This window comes from Filicampus tigris, chromosome 6, assembly GCF_054856515.1.
Source record: "Filicampus tigris isolate MCC_2025a chromosome 6, RoL_Ftig_1.0, whole genome shotgun sequence".
Lineage (NCBI taxonomy): Eukaryota > Metazoa > Chordata > Actinopteri > Syngnathiformes > Syngnathidae > Filicampus > Filicampus tigris.
Genome location: NC_141222.1, coordinates 9362585 through 9370385, shown reverse-complemented (window position 1 = coordinate 9370385; position 7801 = coordinate 9362585).

Genomic DNA, 7801 nt, shown 5'->3' with positions numbered 1-7801 from the left:
AAATCTGCTTTCATGTAGGACTCCAGAAGTCAGAGAATATTTACTCTTGAGAGGTGGGATTTGGATAATTTTGAGTTAAACAATGGCTCTTGATGATTAATCAATTCTTAAAAGAGTTGTTAATTAATTGTTTTTAATTTGATCATCTATTGGGTGTTGATTAATTGATTTAATTTTGACACCTGCTCCGTGCATCTCTGAAGCGCTGCCTAGTACCGCACTGGTCAAAAGCAGGTAAACAAAACAATAAAATAAAATAAAATACGCCAACATTCAAATAAGCAGCTAACATTCGCAATAATACAGCATGTAAACCAAGCGTGTGTGTATGCAAGAGCCCTCTCTTGTTCAGAACCTGAAAAGTCAGATATAATCATTTTCTTTGTTGATGAAAATGTATTGTAATGGGTGTCTGTTGTATTGTGTACTGGACGTACTGCCAGGAATGTGGAGCAAACCCTGACATCGGTCATACAAGTACCGAACAGCCTGTATGTGGGGGTTCGGTACCCCGTACTCCGGAAGCTCCACCCACAGAACTCCCCAAGGGACACAGTCGACCACCCACTCCAAGTCCACAAAACACGTGTATAGACTGGTTTTGCGAACTTCCATGCACCCTTAAGGACCCGGCCGAGGGAGTAGAGCTGGTCCACGAAAACCACACTGCTCCTCCTGAATCCAAACTTCGACCTCCAGACAGACCCGACCCTCTCCAGCACTCTTGAATAGACCTTACCAGAGAGGTTGAGGAGTGTGATGCCCCTGTAGTTGCAAGACACCCTCCAGTCTTCTTAAAAAGGGTGACCACCACACCGGTCTGACAATTCAGAGGCACCATCCCAGATGTTCACGCAATGTTGCAGAGCTGTGTCAACTAGGACAATCCCACAACATCCATAGGCTTTAGGAACTCCAGGCGGATCTCATCCACCCCAGGGGCCTTGCCACTGAGGAGCTTTTTAACCACCTCTGACTTCAACCCCAGAGATACGTGAGCCCACCTCAGAGCCCCCAAACTCTGCTTCCTCGAAGGAAGGCGTGTCGGTGGAATTGAGGAGGTCTTTGAAGTATTTCCCATCAACTCACAACATCGAGGTCAACGGCGCCTCATCTCCACTATACACAGAGCACTGCTTTCCCCTCCTGAGACGATGGTGGACCAGAATTTCCTTGAAGCCGTCTGGAAGTCATCTTCCATGGCCTCACCAAACTCCTCCCGAGTTTTTGCCTCTGTGACCGCCAAAGCTGCATTCCGTTTGGCCAGCCGGTACCCATCAGTTGCCTCCGAAGTCCCACAGGCCAAAAAGGCCCGATTCTTCAGCTTGACGGCATCCCTTACCGTTGGTGTCCACCAACGGGTTCGGGGATTGCCACCACAACAGTCAACGACCACCTGACGGCCACAGCTCCGTCGGCCGCCTTGACAGCGGAAGCGCAGAACATGGTCCATTCGGACTCAATGTCCCACGCCTCCCCCGGGGGATGGGTAAAGTTCATCTTTCCAACACACTACCAGGTGTTGATCGGTTGACAGTTACGTCCCTCTCTTCACCCGAGTGTCCAAGACATGCGGCTGCAAGTTTAATGACACCCCCACAAAGTCAATTATTGAACTGGAGGAAAGCGTGTCCTGGTGCCAAGTGCACAAATGGACACCCTTATGTTTGAACATGGTGGACAATCCGTGACAAGCGCATAAGTCCAATAACAAAACACCGCTCAGGTTCTGATCAGTGGAAGCAGTCATCCCAATCAAAATCTTCCATCGTCATTGCCCATAAAAGTAATGAAGTTCCTCAGTAAAATGACGGATTCCCCAGTGGAAGTGTTGTACAGCACTCTTCCAAAGACAAAAAGGGTGAGTACTCTGAACTGTTGTTTGGTGCATAAGCAAAAACAATAGTCACGACTCTCGGCCCAACCTACGGTGGAGGGAGGCTACCTTCTCGTCCACCGGGGTGAACCACAATGTGCAGGCACCAAGCCGGGGGGCAATAAGTATGCCCACATCTGTTCGGCGCCTCTCTCCATGATCAACTCCAGAATGGAAGAGAGTCCAATCCCTCTCAAGACGACTGGTACCAGAGCCCAAGCTATACTATGTCTAGTATAATCTTGAAACGGGGATTACACGAAATGATCTTAAAATTGCACTAGTAGTTCCTATTTACAATTCTGGAGATCACAGTTTATTCAGTAATTGCCACCCCATTCCTTTTCTAACATGTTTCTCAAAGATTCTGGAGAGGCTTGTTTATAATAGAATCATGGAGCACTTGCAGGAATGTAACATTCTTTTCATCAGTATATAATATAATCAACTGAAATGGCTATACCTAATTTAGTTGACACTGCATTCAATAATAATGAAATTGCTCTAGGTCTTTTTTTTTTTTAAATTCTAAAGCCATCGACACTGTAAATTTTATCATCTTACTTGTTACTACTTATATCTTACTTGCGGCAGGATAGAACTACCGGTGGATAGGATAGATAGATAGATAGATAGATAGAGAGATAGAGAGATAGATAGATAGATAGATAGATAGATAGATAGATAGATAGATAGATAGATAGATAGATAGATAGATAGATAGATAGATAGATAGATAGATAGATAGATAGATAGATAGATAGATAGATAGATAGATAGATAGCACGTTCTCTCTCATGCAATAGTGGGCAATGGGCTCCACCTGCTGGCTTTTCATCTTTTTACAAGACTATGTCACCAAATCGCTGAGCTAATTACATCATCAGCTCTGCAAACGCGCTCAAGTTGTGTGCGTGTTTCCTTGACATCGACAGATGCATTGGAATTAGTTGACCACGTTTGTTTCATATGTGCTTCTCCACACCCACCCAATAAGCTGCAAAGACGTACTGTGCGTCCACTCTGTTCTTTCCTCTCTTACCGTGCTGACCTATAAATACTCTCTCATCAGCAGAGGCCGGCTGTGAGAAGCATTGACCCCCGTCCTCTCTCCGTCCAGCTCAACAGTGATTGATGACAGCCTGTGCTGCTGGCGCTAACCTTGCACTTGGGCCCTGGCAGTATAAATGATGGCAGGTCAGTAGCACCGAGCACGGATGGAGGCCGGAAACTCTCTCTCCCTCCCTTCTGTCCTGTTATCGCCCATGTGATGCAGACATCATCATCATCCACACTGAGTATAAATAATAGTGGATCAGGTGACAGCGCCGTTGATGGCAGCTTTAATTTCATGGCTAATTTCTCCAGGCACAGAGAGGATCAATGCTGCCCTGCTCGTGCTCTCCATCCCTTTGCTTCCTTTGCGCATAGACAGACGAATGCTGATTTATGTACACTCGCGCAGACATTTAGCTTACCTGCAAAAACGTAAGCCACAGCTGTATGTTTGGCATCCTTCACAGGGTACAAGAATTGCATGAGGGGATGCGTCCCGGCACCCGGGTTGGCCTAAACGATCGATACAGCTGGAACAGATAGCTTTGGAAATAAGAGCAACAAGCAAAATATGAGCACACAGCTCCCCACCTGTGTGTTAAAGTGCGTTAACCATGGCCATAGTGATAAATATCAACCCTCAATCCCTGCTTGCAGCCCCATTGGGAGACGTTCAACACAAGACCCTCCGTAATGACTTTGTCTACCTATCGATCCAGCGATGATCCATGTACTGTAATTCTTATACCATCAGGCCGAGCCCCAGCAATAACTCCAAGTCATGTTTCGGCCCGGCCCGCCCATCCACATGACACCTTATTAGTTTGCGTTTGGACTTTTACCTCGCTTCCTCCCTTCCATCCCTGCAGGCTTCACATTTTTTTCTCCTTGTTCTTCCAAACTAATATCATCAGCAGCGGGCTCTTCTCTCTGAAGACATCTCACTCTGAGCCACATATCTTCCTCTCCTCACTGCGTAGCTCACAGTATGGTACGGGTTAGTGTCTGCAACGGCGCCTCATCTGTCTTTGATTTGGAGCACAGGCCCCGCGGGCTCCCGAGGAGACTCCGCCATCCCTCTTTAGACTCTGTTCTTTTCTCCCCTTTGAGCCACAACTATATTTCACTTCATTTCAACCCATTCTTTTTTAGCCTGGATGTAATAGCCGCAGATATATGGCTTTGCTTCTGTAGCCTTTTGAGCTTCCTCTGCCTTTTATAAAACATTGTCAGAGTGACAAAACAGCCGCCCTTGGGTGTCCTGGAACAGGTGCACTTTCATCCTACGGCTATTTCTCAATATCCCAAACTGATGCTTTTAGAGAACAGATAACATCTGGGTCCTTGGACAGGAGTTCCAACAGCCTGGACAGAATCGCAGCTCATCTCTTTTTGGCCTGTCTGCCATAAGCCAAAGATTGTCTGTCAACTCGTTCTCTATGAACGCTGATTTAAAGCGGAAGTCATCCCAAACATATATTTTTTTCAAGAATATGTTCTGTGCAAGCCCACTAGTTGAAACAAGGCATTCTGATAAATATTGCGTTTGGGGAATCAGAGTTAACCCACCCGTTTTTAGCCAACTCCGGGGGCGGCCATTTTGTCACTTCTGTCGACTGAAAATGACATCACAACTACTCAGGGCTCAGGTAACGACCAATCACGGCTGACTTGTCATGTGGATTTTGCCGCTTAACACACATTCCACAAACAAATAAATATTAATCAGCATGCCATGTTTCAACTAGTGGGCCTGCTGGGAACATATTCTTGAAAAAAATATGTTTGGGTTGATTTCCGCTTTAAAGAGCAGCACTTGCGATCTGAGCTAAACCTCTTCTTTTTGCTGACACGCCTAATAAGTGCTAATCAAGGAGCTCGAGATGAGCAGCTGAACCTGTCTGTTGAATGAACTATTTCATTGTGTGAGGGTAAAGGCATAGAGGTGTGGGGGTTTGTTCATTACTGTCGCTGTTTGAGAGACTCTAATGATGTTCCTCCTGGCCACTGAGACACATAACAACCTACTACCTCTGAGGCATGACTGTGATTGAGATGTGAGTAAAAGCGAGGAAAGAAAGGAGGGAGCAGATGGGCCCTACAGAAAATTAAAGTGACATGTTCTCTACCGCCACTTTATCTCAGCCCGCAGCCCCATTCTTCCTAACATGCAAGCTTTCCTTAAATGATTTTAAAGGTTCACTCTGTCTCATTACCTCCACCAAAGGAGTGACTTTTGCACGAGTGTACAATTTATTAGTTTGGTTAAAGGGGAAGTCAACCCCCAAATATTATTTGCAATATGTTGTATGTGCATTCACTCATCAAAACAGGGCATTCTGACTAATATTCTGTTTTTGGATAATGAGTTAGGGAGCAAAACCCACCCGTTTTTAGTCACCCGTGGACAGCCATTTTGTCACTTCTGTCGACTGAAAGTGACATCACTGTTGCTCAGGGCTCAGGTAACGAGCTATCATGGCTCAGCTTCAGAAAACAGGTGAGATGTGATTGGTTGTTACCTGAGCCCTGAGCAACTGGGATGTCATTTTCTGTCGACAGAAACTGACAAAATGGCCGCCCCCTGAGATGGATTTTGCTGCTTAACTCATGTTCCACAAAAGCATTATTAATCAGAATGCTGTGTTTAGACTAGTGAAGGCGCATACAACATATTAATGCAAAGAATTTTTGGGTGTTGACTTCCCCTTTAAGTACAACTTCCCTTATCTGCTTTTCATATAGTATATTCTTTCAGGAATGGTAGGTATTCTTACACAATTCAAATATTTTTAAGTGTTGCATATTAAATCATGCTTGGTCAGAAGCAGTAACATACTGTACAGCCAAAGTCAGCAAGTATCATCACTAATATCGTATCGGTGTAAACTAGTTGGTGATTTAAACAGATTTCATGTATACAGTAAATGCAGGGTCAGCAGTTGTAATGTCAAAGAAGGTTCCAGCGGCATCAGATCCAGATACAGACTCCACACATCAAGCTTGTCTCTTTGAGATCTTACCCAAGGTCACGTGTCCAAGAGGTGCATCACTGTCTAATCATATTTGAGTATTTGTATTATGTACCGTATGTTGACTCAGATGTTATAATGTCAAACCAGGTTCCATCTGGATAATATCCAGATTCTGATTTAACTTATCCAACCACTCAGTCAAATGTTATCTGAGTTGAACAAATGCGTATACAGTTCGGTACTCTGTTAACCAATTTCCTTCCATATTTGATCCAGAACGAAATTTGAAATTCAAATACAGTTACATGCTTGTTAGTAAAAAAAACACTTCGATCATCTTTCCCCATTGATATGATCAATCATTGCCATTAATCTATAGCAAACTCCCCCCCCCAAAAAAAAACCCTCCAAAAAACCCAAAACAAAACTAAACAAAATGTTTAGATGTGAAAACAGATCTCTATAATATTTTACCTTAAAAACATATAGTATAACATAATTAACTAGAATGTAAACAAGCAGTTTGTGCATCCTGAGAAATGAATTGTGTAACCATTTGGTGTGTGTGACTTGGCCACTGGGGGGCAGTATAATACAGTCATGCAGACCACAAACAAGGAAGGATTTCATAACTTCTTCTAGTGATTCAGTAAGTTGCTGTAATATTGGTTGTTTATTGTAGAGGATAAAGAATATGTTCCTGTAAGTATTGTCATATTGTCTGTGTACATTAGTTAAGGCGGTTTGTGTTCAAACATCCATTGTTTGAAGTGTAAAAACACCACCACTTACTATTATTCGCTAGTGCATCTCTGGTGTTTTGCATCGTTTGATAGCATAAACCTCACAAACTTCCACAAGGCAAAGCTATGTGGTTTGTCTTTTCTTTATGTTTAGTTTGACGGTAAACTTCAACTGGGATTGGCAATAAGCAGAGTGAAGTCTTTTTTGATTTTAGGGAGTGCTCACTATATGCCAAATTGCTGCTTGTTGTGAAATGACTTGAGCTGAGTTGACTGCCCCCATAGACCACTAATATCTCAATTTTTTGCTCACAAGTCGAAGCAAAAAAATCATCCAGATGACAGCTCATATCTTGAAAAACTCATTGGGTCACTCATATAGCAAGACACCACGATACGTACTTTTTAGTGTAATCTGAGTTTGCTTTGTGTGGACAGTGTCAGAAGCAGTCACATCTGTGGGATTAATAAAGTCCTTCTTATCTTATCTTATCTATCCAGATATCAGAGGGACCCCATCCAGATTCAAGGTTAACATTGTTTGGATGCTCCAATGTCCGTCAAAACAGATTTGAAGAAACTGGCTGAATCGTCGGCAGTGACAGTTGTAGTAGAAAACAACGTTTAGTCTATTGATCCATGTAAATAATTGGATCAAGATATGACATGCTGTCATACCCCTCCGTGAATCATTTAACACACGTACCCATTCTTACCTGACTTTTAAAATATAAGAGACCCCACACATGATGACAAAAAGAAACCTGGAATGTGCAGCAGTCTTACTGCTCTAAGTGGGTAGTGTACTGGAGATGACCAATACAGCAAACCACACTCTCAATGTGATCTCCACTGAAAGCACACATTAGTCGTAGTACCAAGACTCACCTGTGACAGGCAACACGGTGCCACAGAACATTCAGACTGCTGGAAAATACGAGAAATAGAAGACGTCAGGCTGAGTTTTATTTTTCTGCTAACTACATCTCTTCTCCCCATCATTTCTACTGCGTTCATTGATTTATTTCGTAATTGTGTAAGAATAACCTAAATATTATTTCGACCTGCAAGCACACTGAAAGGAACAACCACACAAAAGTGCGAACGCAGTTATTGTTCAAAAGACTTCTTCTCTGAACTTTTCTTCTGTA